The sequence below is a fragment of the Cyrtonyx montezumae genome, unplaced genomic scaffold, assembly GCF_038088225.1.
Source record: "Cyrtonyx montezumae isolate F1298 unplaced genomic scaffold, pur_monq_1.0 scaffold_3, whole genome shotgun sequence".
Taxonomy (NCBI): domain Eukaryota; kingdom Metazoa; phylum Chordata; class Aves; order Galliformes; family Odontophoridae; genus Cyrtonyx; species Cyrtonyx montezumae.
The window spans coordinates 93,492,173-93,511,514 of NW_027072034.1; the positions used below are offsets into that span (position 1 = coordinate 93,492,173).

At 40.0% G+C, this 19,342-nt stretch overlaps 2 protein-coding genes across 3 annotated transcripts in view; one reads left to right on the forward strand and one right to left on the reverse strand.

Moving 5' to 3' along the window:
- Positions 1-19,342, reverse strand: part of PARVB (parvin beta) — a 264,535-nt gene that overhangs the window by 25,685 nt on the left and 219,508 nt on the right. The gene's annotated exons all lie outside the window — the stretch shown is intronic.
- The window catches only part of SHISAL1 (shisa like 1), a 77,302-nt gene continuing 63,565 nt past the window's right edge, over positions 5,606-19,342 (forward strand). For both annotated transcript variants that reach the window (XM_065741044.1, XM_065741043.1), the window contains exon 1: positions 5,606-5,670. The gene's annotated coding sequence lies outside the window, so the exon portion shown is untranslated. The remainder of the gene's footprint in view (positions 5,671-19,342) is intronic.

Consider the following 19,342-nt stretch of genomic DNA (forward strand, 5'->3'; position numbering starts at 1 on the left):
TGGCAGCCTAAAGCCAGTGAACACCAAACACTGTGCAAAAGAAATCTATTTACATGATGGTTTTACAATTTATTTTTGCTGTGTCATTTCTCTGCACTGATGGATTCCAGGGAAAATGGCTATAAAAGAAAACATAAGCAACTCTATAAAGTGTGCTTCATTCTCTGGATTCAGCTCACACCTTAAAAGTCCCTTGACCCAGCTTTTGCAGTTGATTACATTACTGTAGAAAAATCTCTTTATTGGCATAGCACTGTTAGGTTTTTCTCATTCGGTTACTTCCTTTTTTTTTTTCAGAGAATATCAACTTCAGGGAATATTTCCAGTGACATACTAAGACAAACAACATATATCTTTTGCAGAGTAGAAAGAGGAGGGACATTCAGTATCTTGGCCTCTTCTGCTGGGCAGTCAGTTTTGACATTTTCAATGTTTTAGGTTTTCTCTCTTAATAACAGGGATTAATATAATGTGCCTACAAAGAGATTACGTGAATGAATTACACAGGAGATTAGGGGGATAAATCATTTTGTGTGCCCATCAAAAGAAAACCTCTTCTGTCTCAAAAAACAAAACAAAAAAACCAACAGCCTTCCTTCTCTCTCTCATAGGATCAGATCATTAAATGTACTATAGCAACCACTGGATTGGAGGAGACCAGTGAACCCAAAGACAACCTACATTCATAGCAAAATTCTAAAATGTTATCTGCTCTTCAAGGGTACTCAGAGAATCAGGGAAAAAAACAATTCCCAAGATGTAACCACAAGAAAACCCACCCTATTTTCTATTATTCCTGCTTTGGTTTAGTATTTCCCAGTAAAACGTAGTCATCACACATCTGCTTGGCTCCTTTCATGTCAAGGATCCCTGTCTCCTCTAAAAATTGTAAAAGATACTGCTCAGCAGCCACAGTTCCATCCCTTAAATGCAGGCTTACTGAAGCTGAAATATAGTCACTGCTTAGTGATCCAGCTCTGTGTAATCCTCAACAAGAAGTAAACAGTGACAAAATGAAACTTCTGGAAAGATTTTTAACTGATACACATTGTACAGTAGTTTAAAATGTCAATTGTAGAAAATATAAAACTCATCCCAGTGTTTGCTGACTTTTCCCTTCACATTTCTCCATTTAGTTAGTGGAACTCTACCTACATTACAGTTGTTCTCCATTACTTCTATTTTCTTATTAAGGATTCCACATCGAAGTCCAAAAACTGCATCTAGCTGCATATCTTTTTACAGAACTGGAGACTTTGGCTGGGCCCTGTGGCCACAAAGACCTGCTTCAATATTATAGAGCCAATTCTCTTTCTTCTTTTCCACTCCCTTCCTCTAGTCTTCATCAACTCAGAGTTAAAGAGTTCCTGTCTAGCTCTGACTCCTCTGGAACCAGTTCTTTCTCTGTCATGTGCAGGATGATTCAGAAGGGTGGATTGTCTCTGAAAAAAAAAAAAAAAAAGATGCACTTAAAGAAAGCTAAAAAGATCCCTTTTAGCTTTTCACGTCAGACAGGAGCACTGCTCCAGCTCTCCACCTTCTGCTTTACAAGCCCATTGTATCCCCATCAAAAAGCACAGATAGATCTATTAACCTTTTGGGAACAATGGAAATCATGTATTTTCTCTTAGACAATCAGTGGAAAAGGAAAGAGTGAAGAGTATCTAAAAGTAAGAAAAGATGTAAGCTAGACTGGTCCCATGTAGCTATTGTGGGATAACCAACCCACTGCATAATATTTCTATGACAAGTGCTAATGGGTTTTAAATGTCAGGTGCTGTAGCCCATCATCTACACAAAGAAGTAACCAGTATTTTTTATTTGCTTCGCAAAAATAGTTCCCCTCCTGTCACTGCCCGCTGAACAGCACCTGCCTGGGGTGTGTGTGAGTGGGAGAGAAGTGCTGCAGTTTGACTTGCTTGGTAATTAAATGGAGTCCTGAATTCCCTGCATGTCTTTCGCTCCTTGATAATAGGATTAATGCCAATCCCACACATCAAGATGTGTTCTGAGGTGAACTTACCAGTTCAGATTCTTACTGTGCTCTATCAACAGCACTGGGTAAAGCTGTGACCCATTGTGCTTCCCTTGATAGGGTCTTGGAAGTATAAATGTGTATTTATGTATACGTGCATACATGTACATGTATTTACCCCTCTGTAAATCACAACTGTGCATGCTTGCACTACTATCATTAAGTGTTGGCATTTTATGGTGTTTTTTTTTTAATCTTTCTTTCAGAAACCTAAGAAAATTAAAACAATAACAAAATGTTTCAGTGTAGCTAATCCTTACAAAGTCATTGCTCCAGTAGTGCCTACAGAAGTATAGTGTTTTTTATTCTTACCCAGTTTAAGTATCAGTTTCTTCTTGCAAACAGCATGTATATATATACGAGTATGTGGATATACAGCTTGAAGAGAAATAGTAAGGTCTATTCCTGAGCCACTTCCTTGACATTTGGTTTTGAAAATCATCTTTGGCCCATTCAGGATGAATGATGCCAGGGCCACATCCAAACCACCTGAGTTTGAACTTCTCTGTTGGCAGTCAGCTCTTTATTAATTCACTATAGATGTCAACACTTCTCATGCGGTAGGATTTAATGCCTTGAGTGTAATGTTTTAGCATGCAGGTGCCTCACAGAAAATTCCATGGAAGTTCCCACTAGGTGATACTCAAAGATGAGTTATGAAAGATGGCTGAAATGACACTATAACACTCTTTTCCAAATACTGTGTGGAAACACTGTGTGTTTGATGTCATGACAGTCCAATGGAAGCTATTCAAAGTACTAGCAAAGGTGAATCAGCCACTTCAGAAATCTGATACTGACATATGCTGTACTTCTGTGCTTACGAGGCATTATTAAGGTTCCCTGACATGGTGTAGTAAAAAAGCAGGGTACATGTTAGTAGATACGCAGAGGGTGAAAACACACAGAATTCCAAGGATGGAACAGTACACCCTTGTTGGGTTTGGCAAAGCATGATCTTCAGTGATGAAAGCCTGAAAAACTTGGGGTCAATCCTACAAAGGTTTACACATATGCTTATCTTAGTGTACAACTCGTGCATGCAAATGTTACATTTGGCCTCTGCCATGTCTGCATCAGCACAGTGTTCTGTGCTGTAAAGCCTGAGGTGTGATCTTGCCATTGCTGGAGTTAATAGATGGGGCTTTCTGTGTGAGCCAAGTTATCTGTGTGAGCCAGCATCACTGTTCTATGTACATGACTAACATAGTGAATTAGCTACACAGATGTTGTAAACTTTAAAATAGTGTTTTCCTCTAGTCTTGGAATGAGAAAGGAATCTACAGTTAATAGTGCTATACTTTTTTTTTTTTAAATACATTATTTACTATGGAATCATCTCAAAGCCCAAATGAGGTTCCTGTTCAAGGCCTTCTTTATACCACAAAAACACACACAATTGCTGCCTGGAATGCAGCTATTTTTTATTTTTTTTTTATACAGAACTCTGTATTTGAAACTTTGAAATGGTTTGAAATAGTTTGGGCTTAATAGGGAGCTCAGTCACCACAATAAGACCTTGATCCTAATATCAGTTCCAGCACTGGCTTAGGTAGGGGTGAGAGATGCATCAGTCACTTCTCTTTTTGGTTTAGTGTCACTCTCCATAACAAGGCACATCAAGTCTGCACAGCGATTGAAGTTGTGATTTTAAAGAGATTTTATTGTATGGGACATCGGTGCTAGAGCAGGAAGACTTGTCACTATTTAAGAAAAGAAAAAAAAAAAGTAATGTTATATTTACTGCACAGGAGCCATACAGCATGGAGCAGATGATGATGAGGCAGTTGGGACACAGGCATTTGGTTGCTGTATTTGGAATTAGCATAGGACGGTAAAATCACTGTTCAGGATTTAATTTCCATTTCTTGTCCTGATTTGCATCTTCGTCCCCATGGGTCTGGGAGATAACTAGCTGAAGGCTCATGGCAGTAAGAGTCCAGTGTTCCTTTCTGTCCTCAAAAAAGAGTCAAAGATGCACATCTTCCCTCCTGCTTTTTCCTCTCATACACACTCGACAATGTCTAATCCTCAGGAAACAGGCAATAAATAATCCAGAATCATTTGTGTCTAAATGAAAGGAGCTTTTCCTTTGGTCTCTTAGGACAATGAAATGGAATGAAAATGCCACTCTCATAGTGAAGCCTGGAAACAAGAATGTCTGAAGCCTGAGCACCTTGCAAGAGTGGCTTTGAATCCACATGAAGAGAGGTTCCATCTGCATAAGAAGAAAAATAAATGGAAGAAATGGAAAATGGTTTCTTGCTCTTGTCCTATCAGGGTTGAGTTAAATTGAGGTATTAGCACTACTACAGAACTGTAGGAAAAACAACAAATTGATTAACTGCTGGTCCATCGCTCCTGTGCTCTATAATTATTTTATGAAAGAAATGGCAATGCCCACCTAGTCGGAAGGAGTTTTATTTGGTGTCTGTAGAAGAATTAGTCCCACTGGGACAGTATAGCCTAGTTTTATGTGGCTGCGTAATGAGGGATCCTCTCACAAGAAGCTGGCACAAGCCGACAGGGAACTTTGATTTCTGTTACAGCTCACAGATCTAAACAACTGGCTGAGTTTGGTGATGTGAAGAGAGTGAGAGCTCATATTGCTGCCCAATTTCAGAAATACATCTGCAACCGCTCCTTGCCATGTGCAACACCTGTGCAAAAAGTGCGCTTTACTTGCTCGGATAACCCAAAGCATACCTTCACCCGGGGCTATCAATCAAAACATGTCAGGGAGAGAAATCCTGCCTGTAGGGAAGCGGTTGAAACACGAAGATTGTGTTATCGGGCCGCCTCATTTAACACAGCTCCATCCCCAAACAGTAAATAATGTACATGTGGTGGGCATGAGTCATCGCTCCCGCAACCGCGTCAGCGGAGCTCCCTGCTCTGCACGCTTTACGCATTAAAGTGTAAATGAAAGAGGGCTTTGATTATACATCGAATCCGTACGAGGGACCATTCCGAGGCAGTGCCTTTAGGGCCGTCTCCTCCGCGATCGCGGCTCCCGTTGGGCCGAGCGGCTGCGGCACAAGAGGAGGGCGGGCGGAGGGAGGCTTTGCCATTTTTAGCAAAGTGAGCCCATAAAGCGGCGCGCACCCTCCTCTTCCTCTCTCGGAGTCGCTTTGTCTCACGGAGGTAGGCAGCAGCACGGCTCTAAGACCGCGCGGAGCCGGGATAGCTCCCGGTCTCCCGGGGTCACGCCGTTAGCGAGCAGCGCCCGGCTGCCGTCAGGTACCGCTAGGAGGGGGCTGCCCGCCCCGCAAGGCTGATGCGAAGCGCTGGAGGCAGCGGCCCCGCCCTGAGACGCCGTCCCGCTTCGGAGCGGGGGAAGTTTGCGGGAGGGACGCAGCCGGCAGCCGGTGCGGGGTTCCTCCCGTCACACGGGTGCCGCGCGTGGGAGAGCCGGCCCAGGTGGAGGGAGAGCGGCGGGCTGGGGCGGGGCGGGCAGCGGGAGAACGTGGAGGTGGGGACGCGGGCGGAGCCGAGCGATGGGGAAGGAGGTGGAGGCTCCGGAGCGCCTCGTCCCTCAGCTCGGGCTTTGACGTGCCGGCGCCGGCTGCGGGCAGCCCACGGGGCTTCGCTGGGAGACCGTCGGAAAAAGTGCTCCGAGAGCGACTCGGCGCCAGGTCAGCGGGCCGCGTGGTGGGCTGCTCTCCTCTCCCCGTCTTGGGGTCGCGCTTTTGCCCGCTGGTTCCCGGGCGCTACCTGCCGCGCTCGGGAAACTTTGTGCGGTGTGCGAGCGGCCGGGGAAGGCTGGTTGGGTTGGGCTGCTGGCAGCGCGTCTGTTTGGTGTGTGTGTGTGTGTGTTTGTGTGTGTGTGTGTGTGCGCGCGCCCGGGTTGCGGATCAATATTGATGTGCGGGGCTCAGGTATTAACCGCTCGCCTCTTACAAAGCTCATTAGTGGTGACTCGTTTCCATGACAACGGGACCCCTCTGAGGCTTCGGGGTTATCTGTGTGCCCGCCTTCATTTCTTTCCCGTTGATGAGATGGACTCGTACCGCTGTCGTGTTTTGCCGCCGAGGAGGAAAACAAGCAGTAAAAGCGGAGCGATCCGTGTCCCCGGTTCTTCATAAATGCACGATGCTTGGACGGGACTAAGCAGTAGTGTGAGTTGTGCGAGATCTCTTAGTGTTTGTTTTACTTCTTTCCTCTAGCCGTAAAGCTCAGACTAAAACATAGTTTGAGTCGTCACTTGCTCCAGTTCTCCTTCAAGACGCGAGTATCGAGAAGTGCGATGTTCGTTAAATTCTTTGTGCGTGGTTGATGAGCGCCGATCCCCCCCGAGAGGCTCTGTATTGGGATCTCTGTACTTCATTGCTGCAGCTCGGCTTGCTGACTTATTGTGTAACTTTGTCACCTTCTTGTGGTGTGACCTTGACAGGTTCTTAACTTCCCTCTAACCTCCGGGGTCTTAACGCAAGGAAACGCTGCCCACTGGTACCTGTGGTGCTCTGTGCTAATCAGGTTCTTCTGAGGTGGAGTCCTGTTACATTTGAATGTACTGTTTTGTTATGAGTAGTAAACACATATCGTCTTCCTCTTCTATAATGACCTAGGTGCAAATCTCCCCCCCTTTTTTTTTCTCTTCAAGATGCTGTGTCCTGTCATTATCCAACTGAAATCAGTAATTCTAATCCCATTTGCAGTAGCAACCAGTCACTGCCTTCTTATATTAACTCTGTCAGGTTCAGGTAAAAATGTAACTCTTTGGCAGTTTTAAATTTGTAGGAATATCAACTGTGACAGAAAAAGAGTATAGATCTAGCAAGGACATAAAATAGTAGAGAAAAGAAAAGAGTGAAGAATTGAATGATTATATTGGCCATTTGTCTTAGAAGAGGGACTGAAAAGCTTTTTTTTTTTTTTCTTCAAGAGAGAGAATGATCAAACACACAGTTGTAACTGTATGTCAAGTTAAACATCTGAAACATTTCAACTAATTTTCATAGTTTTTCAAAAAACTGATATGTAGCATTCTTCATAAAAGCATTGAGAAGGGAGGGTGTAAAAATGTTTTAGGATATATGTTTCTAAACTTAAATAGCACCTGACTGGTGTTCAGCTATAGACATCTGAGATGATAGCAGCAGTAAGTTACAATAGCAGGGGAACTGTAGTAGGAAGTGTGCGTTTCTTTGTTGAAATGCTCCTTTCAAGTGAGTAAACCATATCCTTTCTAAAATATTTATCTCCTTCATACCCTGAAGAAGAGCCTATCCCAAGCTCTGTTCAGTAAAGTGCTAAAACATATGCCTCATTCCAAATACATTAGTGTTCTCTAATACCAGCAGACAAACTGTGCTTCAAGCATTTACTTAAATATTCTAAAGAATCAAGCCAGTGACCTTGTCTTCTTAGCAGCTTGGCAGTGAAACACCTGTCCGAGAATATCTCTTGGGAACTGAGGAACTTCTGACTGTTACCAGCACTAGTGAAGAAATTTAATGACAAACCTACAGAAAGAAAAAACAAAACAAACAAAAAAACCCAACATCTGAGTATCTCATCCCCATTGGTTGTCACTGAATTATGTTTCTATATTGAACTATTACATTTTTACTGCTTAGTGCTGCACAGTCAATGCAGGTGGCTAGAAAGTGATCCAGGTTTTACTTTGTGCTTTGCACCTTCTGCAAAGCTCAGTCTCCTATTACTTTTGATAGTAAGAACAACAGATATTCCAGTTCAGTTCTCAGACTCTGGTTTCTGTGAGCGGGCAGGTAAATATATATTTCTTAAATTGGTAACAGAGTGGCAAGAAAGATACTTTTTATAAAGTCTGTATGATTCCTACAGTTGCTTTTGGGAATAATATTTTCTGAAGATGTATTATTGTCTAAGCTGCTACTGCTAAAGGTGTTCTGCTTCAAGAAGCAGAGAGAAAAAAGCAAATCGATACAAAAACTAAACTCATAGACATAGATGATAATATAGGTTCTGTATTTTACTGTACCAACATAACTTGGTTGTAATGTACTGTTTTGTTTTGTTTGTTTTTTTGTTTAAAACTAAAGAGCTTCTGGGAATGTTCGCATTCAAGCTATGTATTACTCAATATGTACGTTGCTTCAACTTTACTGGCACGTAGAAGTAAACTTAGCATTGTTTCTCTGGTTTTGAAAGTCCTTCAGGTGGTTTGTGAAAAAAGTAAACACTGGAGACGGTTGTGCTACTTTCTCTGTAACTGATCTGCTTGGGGTAAACTGCTTTATCCCCGTTTCGTCTTTTTCTCCATTCATCATCCCCCTACTTATCTTCAGCCTTCTTTGTTTGGAGTGCAGGTTCTTCAGTGTAAAATCTTGTGCACAGGTTTGGTGCCCAGGCAGATTTCTGTTGGAGCAGCAAAATGTTTCTGCAGTACAATAATGAGAAATGATAGCCAACATTTTTCCTGTATCAGTCACCAAGGTGTTTGCATGAACACTAGTTGCTGTCTGAAAGGCAGTAAGATTGTTACAAATCAGTGTGAAGGTATAATGGAGGAATTGCTTCTATTGCTAGTACCCTTAGAACTTCCAGAGGAAAAGTTCACGGATCTAGAATATGAGTCTATATAGAAAATGAAAAGCTCATTCCTGCTTTTCTTGTATGTGTAAGTTTGCTGTTGGGATGAATGTACTAGACTTCTGTAGGTAAAAATAAGGCAGTCATAAATTTAAAATTTGCATGTTGGTGGCAGGAGGCTCATCAACAGCAGAAACAAACACTAAAGAAATGAAGTAGGATCCCTATCATTTATTTATTCATTCTTTTTTTCCTGTGTTTGTTGGTGGGAGAAAGGCAGATGAGTTTCCAAGTATCCTTTTCAAGCTTATAAAGCACACATCTTCATATAACAGCAGTAAGTAATGGTGTTAGGAAGGTATGAGAGCTGTCACTGTATTATTCCAGCTTAGAGCTTAATTACGCTCTTGATAAACTACTGTAAGAATGTTTATACTTCAAAATATGATATACTTGGGGTAAATCCAGCTAAAACTTCTTTTGTTTGATCTCGCTTTTCAAAATCACTCTCTAAATGGATATTGGAAATTTTTGATAAACTGGGCTTTTCAGCTGAGATCCTTTTCTAGAAAAGGTTTACAGATGAAAACTGTTTTTTATTTACTTATTTTTTAACTAATTACATTTATGCTGTAGATCAACTTCTTTTGTCAGGATTTAGCTGACAAAATAAAGTAAGATAACGCAAGGAATATATTTTTGCATAGTTTTGGAAAGTGAAGTAAAGCTCTTTTATTTTCCTTGTTTTGTTTCTCTTAAAAATGAGAACTTTTACTTATGAAGATCTAGAAATGCTCTTTTCCATCTTTTCATTTACTTCCCTTGTTTTTAATGAATTCTGTGCTATGATTTCGAAGTGACTTGAGTTTTAAGGCACAAATATTAACAAAAAAAAAAAAAAAAAGGATTGTTGTTTTTTTTTAATACACCTGGAGGAGAAAAGAACAGGTCTCTAAAACACCTGATGTTGCAAATCTGCAAGTTGACACACACACTCTCTAGTGGCTCTAGAAATTTTGGACCTGAGTCTGTTTCCTACTTATGAAATAAACACATGAAAGGTGATATCAGTTGAAATTTGTTACCTACAAATCTTATTGCTCAAACAAGAGAGTTCAGTGGCTGTAGGGCTCAGCCAGTGGTCAATTTCTATACCACTGCGATATAAACTATAGGAACTCTGAAGGGAAAGGCAAACCTTCCTTCTCACGAAGTCCCACTGAACGTGATATGGACTCCTGCATGAAGGAAGAGAATACACAGAAGCTTATAAGGATTTAAAAATTCAGAAAGGAAAAGGACACTCTGTGAAGACACATTTCAAAAGACTTATCCAGATACTAGGGGCTGTGGGTAGTAACAGTGGTGTTAATGGTCACCAGAAGTGCAGTAATAGTAGAATCAAACCTGAGATTGATCTGACTACACTGCCTTACTTCTTCAGAAACTTGGAACAAAACAATCTGTTTCAAAGGCCCTGAAAATAAAGCTATCTGCTGGCTTCTTTGGGTTCCCCAGTATGAAGTCTTCATCATCTATATGCCTTACTTAGCCTCAGTTGTAAAGAGCTCATTCTCCTGGGACTGGAATTGTCTGTGATGCAATTCTGATTCAAAGAGGGTGTCTGCTCTTGAGAGAAGGTAAAAAACCCACGTAGCAAACAGTTTGTTTAAATGCCAGAACATACAATATGGCAGATAATAACAAGTAGACTTGAGAATCCTCTATCATATTGAAAGCCTAAGAACAGCATAGTGCAATCTTGGGAGCAGTTAATTTGCTTTAAAGGTGATTATTTCTCTTTTTAATAATGGTGAGAAAAATAAAGGCAAATTAATCTATTAGCAGTTTCAACAGTAGAGGATACTCTTCTGCTTTTATTGCTACCCTACATGCATGTGCTGCACACCAAATTGGAAATGAGGAAGATGAACACCCCACACTTCAGAAACTGGTACCAGCATGCAACACAGATAGTATTCTTCATGTACACCCCGATATCCCATGTCAGTATAGTAAACCCATAGAGGAGCCACTGAATACTTCAGGTGGCATTACAACCCTTTGATGCTGATGCTGCATCTGAATACCTTATCTTCAGCTGACATTGTACATCAATGAAATCATGGTAAGACTGGTTTGCTTGATTTCTTCATTTGCAGGATGCAGGCTTTGAGTACAACAGTCAATGTTTCTACCTGGCAGTGTGCGTGGGGTGGAAGCTAAGGTGCTGATTTTCTATGTTTTCTGGAGATAAATCAGGGAGAGACCTGACGTCTGTGTGCACAGCAGCTCCAGCAGCAGCATTCGTGCTTCTCCCTTTGAGTCTCTTGATTTGTAGGCTGACCTTTTCACAACAGTGAAGCTTAGCAGGCCCACACGATTTTGTCACTTTATGCTGGATGTCTGATGTTGCAGACAGGGAGTCTGTTCCTGTTCTATTTGGAGTCAAGGGCAAAATTCTCACTAATTTCCATAGGAACAAGTTGTGTTCCTAAACATGCTTCAGTAGCTAGAAAGAAACTTCCTAATAAAGAGCCAGACTATAACATTGCACATAACAGTGAGCATTGTTTTATCCTTCAAACCCCTGGACAGTAATATGCTTTCAGACCAAGCACTGCAAGCAGCAAACCTCAGGGCATTCCTGGAAGGACTGTGGAGGATTGCCAGCTCTCAGTCTGCACTGAGAAACAATTCAGTCTTGATCATATTACTGATTGAAAAAAAAAAACCAAAAACGCTTATTCTAATGGGCACTATTCAGTCCATTAGAATTTCATTCCTGATACAGTCTAGAAGCGATGAAGTTTGTCTTAATGGCATTACACAAAGGATTGACTACCTCAAACAGAAAAGGCAGAGGGATTTCAGTTTACCCAGAGAAAGAAAAGGCCTGATACTTATGGAGGAGACACTTGAATGATACCAAGAAAAACTTTGAACTGCATTCTGTTGTCTGGAGCTGTGATACTTTAGATATATTCCTAACCAATCGTTCTCCTCCCCAACTTGGCTATTACATTTTTTTCTTTTTCTCATTTTTTTCTTCTTATTTTTTTTCTTCTTTTAATCTTACCCTTGATGATTACCTTGCTGTCATTCCAGAGAAACTTGTTCAGTTACAGGCTTTTTCTCTGAGAGAAGCTGAAGTGAAGTACCTAGAACCCATTGGAGGAAGGCAATTCCAAAAATGTATTCCTTAGAACTCTGCAGCTCCGTGATTGCTTTTCAAAATCTCTGTATTTCACTAATTTTGTTGCTAGAGAGCTACTGTTCTGAACAAAGCTAGCAAGGTAGAAGGAGGTAGTTGCCTGAGTGATGCACTCAGTCATTTGTTGTCTGTGTAGCATTCCCAAAGATAAAGATGCCAGGACTGATTTTCCTTACCATTTTCAGCCTGTGGTAATTTGAACACCTCTTTGTTAAACACGCTTCACCTGGTAATTTCCCATCTTGCACTGGTTTGCTTTTTGTGGTGAGACTTCAAGAGATTTTTATGTTCTTGCCCTACTCAGTATTAACACTGTCAACCTCTGACCAACAATACTTACACTTTAAAATTATGTCACTTTCCCGTTATGTCACTTCCCAGATAGTTCATCTTACTATTCAATGACATAGGCAAAGTTCTGCAGAGGTAAACCTTTCCAAGGGAATTGTGTTCTTTTTAGATACTTTATCTTGAGTGGAAAACATGAATTTTTGGTACATGTTAACATCCAAAATATTGGCTTTTTTCTGCATGAATAAGGATATGTTCGTTCTTTATTTCTGTGTTGTCTTTTCAGTGTTACCCTGGCATGTAGTTTGGACAGAAAGCTACCAAAATAGATTAAATGAGAAGTTACTCACACAAAATATCCCCAAATATAGGAATTGAATACAAGTCTGTATTTACTGATTTACTGTAAAGCTGTGGAAGACAACATAAATCTAAGGCAGAAGTAGCATTAGCCCACACAGTGGGACTTCATGGAGAACTTAAACCATCCCAAATGATGGGAAACTGAATAATGATATCTTTACAGTACAGATTTCACTGCTCTTTTGTGAAAAAAATTAATGCTCATTCTTCTAAATGCAACATTTTCCATTGTACTAAGTGTTAAATTCCACTTACAGTTACAGACGTAGAGGAGCTCAGACATGAGTAAGACACTAGTTGCATCTATGGCTTAGTGGAAATGTTGAACATTGACATTGAGCTAGAACTGAAAAGTCATGAGAGAACTAGGTATGGGCTATTTTCCATATTAGAACCATGTTTCTGAAATAAGTTCAGTATAATCATCCTTGTTGTCTTTTTTTGATTATGTGGAGATTGAGTAATTTGTTGTGATCCTGTTGTGAAGTATGGTGACACAGCAGTATTTCCTTGATTAAGACGCTGCTGAATTTTCATACTTAGAAATACTATTGGCAGGGATTTTGAAAGCTGGATTCTAGCCAGAGAATAAACAATCCACTAGAGCCAACTATGCAAGGAGATTCTATATACACAAGTCAGAGACTGTTAATTATTGCTTTCTGTTGCAGGCTCTCTTCTGTGTTTGGGCAAATCTGTGAATTCCCATGTGAAGTAACTCAGTAGCTATGCAACCAGTGCAGGGGCATTGGGGCATTAGCCTCCGCAGTGGTTACTCGATCACATTCTGATCCATGGCCTTTACAGGACTTGAAGCAAATGGAAAGGATCCTTTGGGCTCAGCGCTCTTCTGATCTATGTTTTACAACAGCCCTTGAGTTCTTCTATTGCTAGAAAAGTGGCAGTGTACAAAACATGTGCAGTCTGAATCTGTGCTGCAAAGATCAGATTCGGTCACTCTTAGCTATTTCCCATTACTATTATCTCTTTTTTTATTATTTTTAATTTTTTTAGACTGTGCACTCTGCCATTCGTCTGCTGACTGTAGAGGTGTATACTTTATGTAAGAAACTGGCCCACGACACACATTACTGATACTTACTTTTTAGAAGCCTCATAAATAGAACTGTATTTAAAAACTGAAAGCTCATCTTCGATGAAAGAATTTTTTTTATTTCCCTCCTCCCCATTCAGAGTAGCAGAGTTGAAGAATTACTAAATAAGGCTCAAACTTTTATTTTTAACTTGAAATAACTATATTCAAGACACAGACCCTAATTTTGTAAGACCACAGACAAATTCCTATTTATTTGAATGAAAGCAGTCACGCTCCAGTTGTGTGAGGGATACTGTCATGAAAGCAAAGCCAAACCCCTTCAGCAGGAATCAGGATGGAACTGCTGGCTAGTAATCTAAATATAACAATGTGAAATTTGTAAAGAAGGGAATTGACACTAATAATACTTCTTCTGCCTTTCTACTCTTTATTGCTTGCATCCCATGCTTTGGGGTCATTCTCAGCCAATGAGAGAACTGTTCAGTCCATTAATTGTCTTTCTTGGACTCTATCTTCTCTCTCATACAGAGACATATTCATAGCAGGGAAAGTCCAACTTCAGTCTCTTAAGCCCTAAGGCTGTATTCTGAAGCTTCCTTTCTTCTTTTTCCCAGAATCTATTACATTAAAGAGAAATTAATGTATCTACATGCACACATATAGGCATAGGTGCATAGCTTTCATTTAAATGAATTTGCATAATATGTGTTCATTTTGTACTTTTGTAATTGTTCTGATCTCTTAGTGATAATACAAGGGGTGCAACAAGTTTACTGCTTATGGCAAATTTTGAGCCAGACTTTGAAACAGTATTATAACTTTTTCCAAGTCCACCTAGCTTCTCCCTACCTCTTCTGACTTCAGGCTCCTGTAGAAGAATAACAGTAACTTAAACACAAATCTGAATGACTGGTTACTGGTAGGAACAACATTTATTACTTTAACTACTGAATGTAAGTAGCAGCTTCCTAAACTTCCTGTGGTGATGGAACTGAAATATGGAATAAACATATTCACAATAGCTTGTTTAAAACATTTGATAGATTTTTTTTTTCCTTTTGTTTTTCTCTGAGATATGAAAATTAATCCAGTAGTACAATCTAATCACTGGTATTTATTGTCTAGCTTTAAAACATCAAGTAAGAGCTCTAATAATATATGCATGCTTTTCAGATGTACTCTCTACTGCAACTGTGTCACAGTAAACCTTAGTGAAGTCTCTTGGTGCTCGGTTCTTTTTAAGAAAAGATGAGAGGAGCAATATTCTCAATGCATTCAGCACCCTTCTTAAACAGGCTGTGTTTATATTGGTGTCTGTTTTGATAATGAGGCCTTAAAAGAAAGCATTGTTTTTGCAACTTTCTGCATTTAGTTATCTTTACCTACAACAAACAATTAAAAGCTGTGTATAACATTTGAATAATGCAAATAAAGCTGTAGTGCTATCACTTAGAATCAATGCTGAGTATTCTCTTCCTTTGTTCCTTTTCTGTTCCATCGGTCTTCTCAATCATGTCTCTCTTCAGATGGATTTGGGCAGGCACACAGTGGAGATCTACGTGGAACCTTTGCCTTTTTTTTTTTTTTTTCCCCTCCTTAATAAATTACCAAAGTCAAGACTATGTTTTACTGTTGTCATGGGCTGGATCAATAAAGTTTTGGTGTTCAGCAGCTGCCTGCAAACTTCCTGCCCAACTTCCATCTCAAAAAACATTTATTATACTTACTTCCATTTCATATCTAGACTAGCTGATGTTATTAGGAACAGTGAAAGTAGTTTTGTTTCATACAATCCTCATCAAACAAGGAAAATCCTCTTCCTCTTTCATGGGCCTAATCTTTATTTTCATTTTTACTACACTTTTCTTTTGACTGATTTGAAGCAAATGTTTTGGTATTTTAATTTCAAGCACCAAAACTAAACAAATGTTTATTTAATTTCAACATTAATGTCTTTCCTAATTTTTTGCAGCTTCACCGCTAAAACAACAAAAATCATTTTGTTGTATAGCGTTACTGGAGAACTTATATGTGGCACAGAATGGCCTTCCATAGGAACACATTCATTTTTTGTGAATTGAGATTCTGACCACATAATAAAATCAGTCTGGTTCTGTAGTCACTGTTGTAGTAGATCCCCTTTCCTGGAAATGAAGTCCTGTCATCTTGCACAAGAGCTTTTTCCATGACTGTGAAGCCAGAGAGACTTGTAATTAGTGAAGGCTTTAGGAGACCATTGTGATAGAATGAGAGGGTTGGAAAAAGCTTGTTTTGAGGATGTAAACTACACATACAATCTTCTTGGAAACAAAGCTAAGTCATGGTCTTTAAGGAACTTTATAATTTGAATTCTAAACCCATACTGGCAATGCTTGCCATAGAGTCACTTTGTTACACAAGTCCAAATAAAGTGTTTGCTTATAATATGAAATATATATTTAAAAAAACCCAAAAACTTATAGATGCCAACTGGGTCATATGGCAGCATTGTCCCACATGTAGTTTGTATGTCCATGCTGATTACAACCCATCAGTACAAAGATTTTGCTCCTTTTGGGAGGCTAGTGGGCCTGGAAGAGGAAGTTGCTTGAATTAAATTACCTAGCTATTAGTAGCAAAGCAGACCCAATGAGGTAAGCCATCTGTTGCACAGCTCTTTATTGGTAATAAATGTAATGACACAGCAAATTCAGAGCCTGGATTTTGAAGCATTGAGTTATGATGGATGTAACTGAAGTTCATTGGAATGACAGAGACTCAGACCTTCCTGCACCTGTGAAAGGGATCCAGACATTACAGGAACACTAAACTTGTCAGTGTTTTAAAATACATAAATAACTTCAATATTACTGAGGTGCTTTGTTCTATCACAAGGGTGAAGAATCTTTGAAAATGCAGTTTTATAAATAAGCAGCTGTGAGAAGGCTGAAATAATGTCTGAAGAACATGCTTTTGTAAGCTTGAGGTGATCAAGTCTCATGGTCAACAAACAAATGAAAGTGCAATAGAAAGCAGAACTCTGAAAACACGCAGGTAATCAGCAACACAGAAGTAAGGCATAAGTATATGTACTGAGATTTAGATGTAAGTCAAGATAATGGGAAGATTCTAATTCCTGTCCCCTTACGGTAACAAATGGGATCTTCTGCTTTCCTAGCAGAAGCACAAATCTTTTTTTTTTCTGAAGACCTTATTTTACAGAAGCTAACAACTCAGTAGAATGTAGACTAGCCACTTCAATCTACTGAAATTTTTATCTGCTGCATATCCTGTGCCTGGTTATGTGGAATTTTTTAGTTAAACAGATAGTAGTTTTCTATACACAATAATAACTGCACGTTAGTACTGGAGCTTTGTCCTATTACAGGAATTCATTTTCAAGATGTAAAACTCCATTTGAAGAGTTCTCTTGTGTGCTCTGACCCTCAGTTGTGGCTTCATTTTATACTGTGGTATGAGAAGGTTCAAAGATGGATTAACTTTTCAATAAGACACACTGAAGAGTAGTTTTTAATTATCAACTGGTGACTTCTTTATTCCTGACCGTCTGAACTTGACGCTTTGCTAGTTTGTATTTGCTCATAAGCAGCCTGGAGTAGGTCTTCTAGTACCAAGAGATTCAGGAAACCACCATCTTTAGGGCCATCAGAACGTGACTTTGAACTCATTATTCTACAAGGGCACATAATTCCACTTCTTTGCTTGATTGGTTGTTTCCTGTATTTTGCATGGATTGGGAACAGAGTGAGGAGAACAGACTTTGATGTGATTTTTTTATATAGGGTAGGTCAGACAAAAAGAGATGAAAGAATGGGTATTTGGGGTCGAATTAAATATCCGCCTAGCTTGTTGTCTGTGTTACTGACCAGGGTAGGTATTGTATGGTGTGAAACAGACATTATTTGCAGATATACTCTCTCCCAGATATATACTCTCTCAGCTCCTGGCCAACTGTGTGATAGGTACTTTCTGCATCAGAGATCATAGCTTGGAGTTTAATAGCTGTTGATGGATGCTTTTATCTATGAAATGTGTTTGTTTTTAGAATATAAGTAGGCTGTTGTCATCAACAAATCCAGTCAAGCTGTATGCTATGTGGGGGGAAAAAACAATGCACCTCTTCTTGTTTATTTTTGAACTACTGCCTGACAACACTGTTTGGCTTGCAATCCTTGTATCATTAGAAGCAATGCACAACTGTTGATTATTCAGCTTGTCCATGCTGCTCATATAGAGCTTTGAGTTCCCTTTAAAGCTGAATCTTCCTCGTTCATTTAATTGCTTGAAAATATTTTAACTTCTACTATCCTTATCCTGTTCCCTTTCCAGCTATAGATACATAGATGAGCCATAAGCTTACATACGACACCGTGAACTTTTCTTTTGTTCTCTCAGCAGCTTCTAAAATTCTGCCTGCTTCCCAGCTGCTACTGAGAACTGAATCAACACCTGCATAGAATCATTTCATTTGTGTTGAATTATTTGTTTTACACTTGTTAGACTTTAGGCTTTAGATTTGTTTTCTGTTATAAGGTAGAGTAGTGTTGGTGCCCACCATTGCATAAAGCTAGTGTGGGTAGGACTTCCCATCCCTGCATTACTTTGCATTTGTCAACATGAATTTAATTTCCTATTTTATCTTCCAGTTAATCTGCATCATGAGTGATGAGCCCCAGTGATTTCTGAGTGAAGGCAAGGAACTGTTCTGCCAAACCATGGATCTTTTGAATAGGGAGTCAGATCAGCATAAAGAAATGTATATCTCAGGGCTTGCCATGGTTTTGTGGAGTTGGAAGTTCTAAGTTCTATAAAATAGATCTGGTCAGGAAATTCTCCTGCTATGCCTGAATATTTCTTGTCCTGCTGACATCTTCATAGGAGTTAATGAGCAAGTCTTAGCAGCCAAATGAGGTCATGAAGGAAGAGTGGTGGCAGAAATGTGTGGAAAGTATGCCTTCCTTGTTTCTGGATCAAAGGCAGCAGCAGCAGGATGACACAAAATTCCAGGAGATAGGTTGATGACAGGCACAGGGAAAAAGACCTGGAGTCACAAAAAAAGAGACTAAGATTGGTCTACCAGGAATCTGTAAATTTACAGGCAATATATCAGTAGTCAGATGCTTAATTAGTTGACAGAAGAAGCACCCAAGGAATCTGTGCACTGTTTGTCAGTTCTGTCCTGTGGCTTTGTGCAGTTTTTATTGCACAGATGAAAGTTTCAGAGACCGAAGGGGTTCAAGGTGTTTGTTGCTACACAGTGTTTTGGTCAGCAGTAAGAAATAGACTCCTTACTGCTGGGAGAAGAGACCAAAATGATTTAGATACTGCATGCTATTCAGTCTGCTTTAAAACTGAGGCTGAGGTATTCAACAACTTTTTTGTGCCTCAGTCTTCACAAGCAACTGTTCTACACAAAGCCCTCAAGCAGATTATTTGGAAGGTGAGATCTGGAAAAACATTGCCTATCCTGTGAAGGGGTGGAGCTCAGTGAAGTGAAGATGAGTTTAATGACCACTTGAGGAACCTGAAAAGCCATAAGTCTATGGGTCCTGATGAGGTACATCCCAGAGTCCAGAGGGAATTGGCTGATGTAATTGCCAGGTCACTCTCTATGATATTTGAAATGTCATGGTGGTCAGGCAAAGTCCCTGCTGACTGGGTAAAAGGCAGTGTCACACTCACTTATAAGAGTAGAAAGGATGACACAGGGAACTACTGATCTGCTAGCCTCACTCTCAGTGCTGGGGAAAATCATGGAGAAGATCTTCCTAGAAGTTATGTTAAGACATATGGAAGAGAGGGAAGGTGATATGGGATAATCAGCGTGGCTTCATCAAGGGCAGGTCCTGTCTGTCCAGCCTAGTGG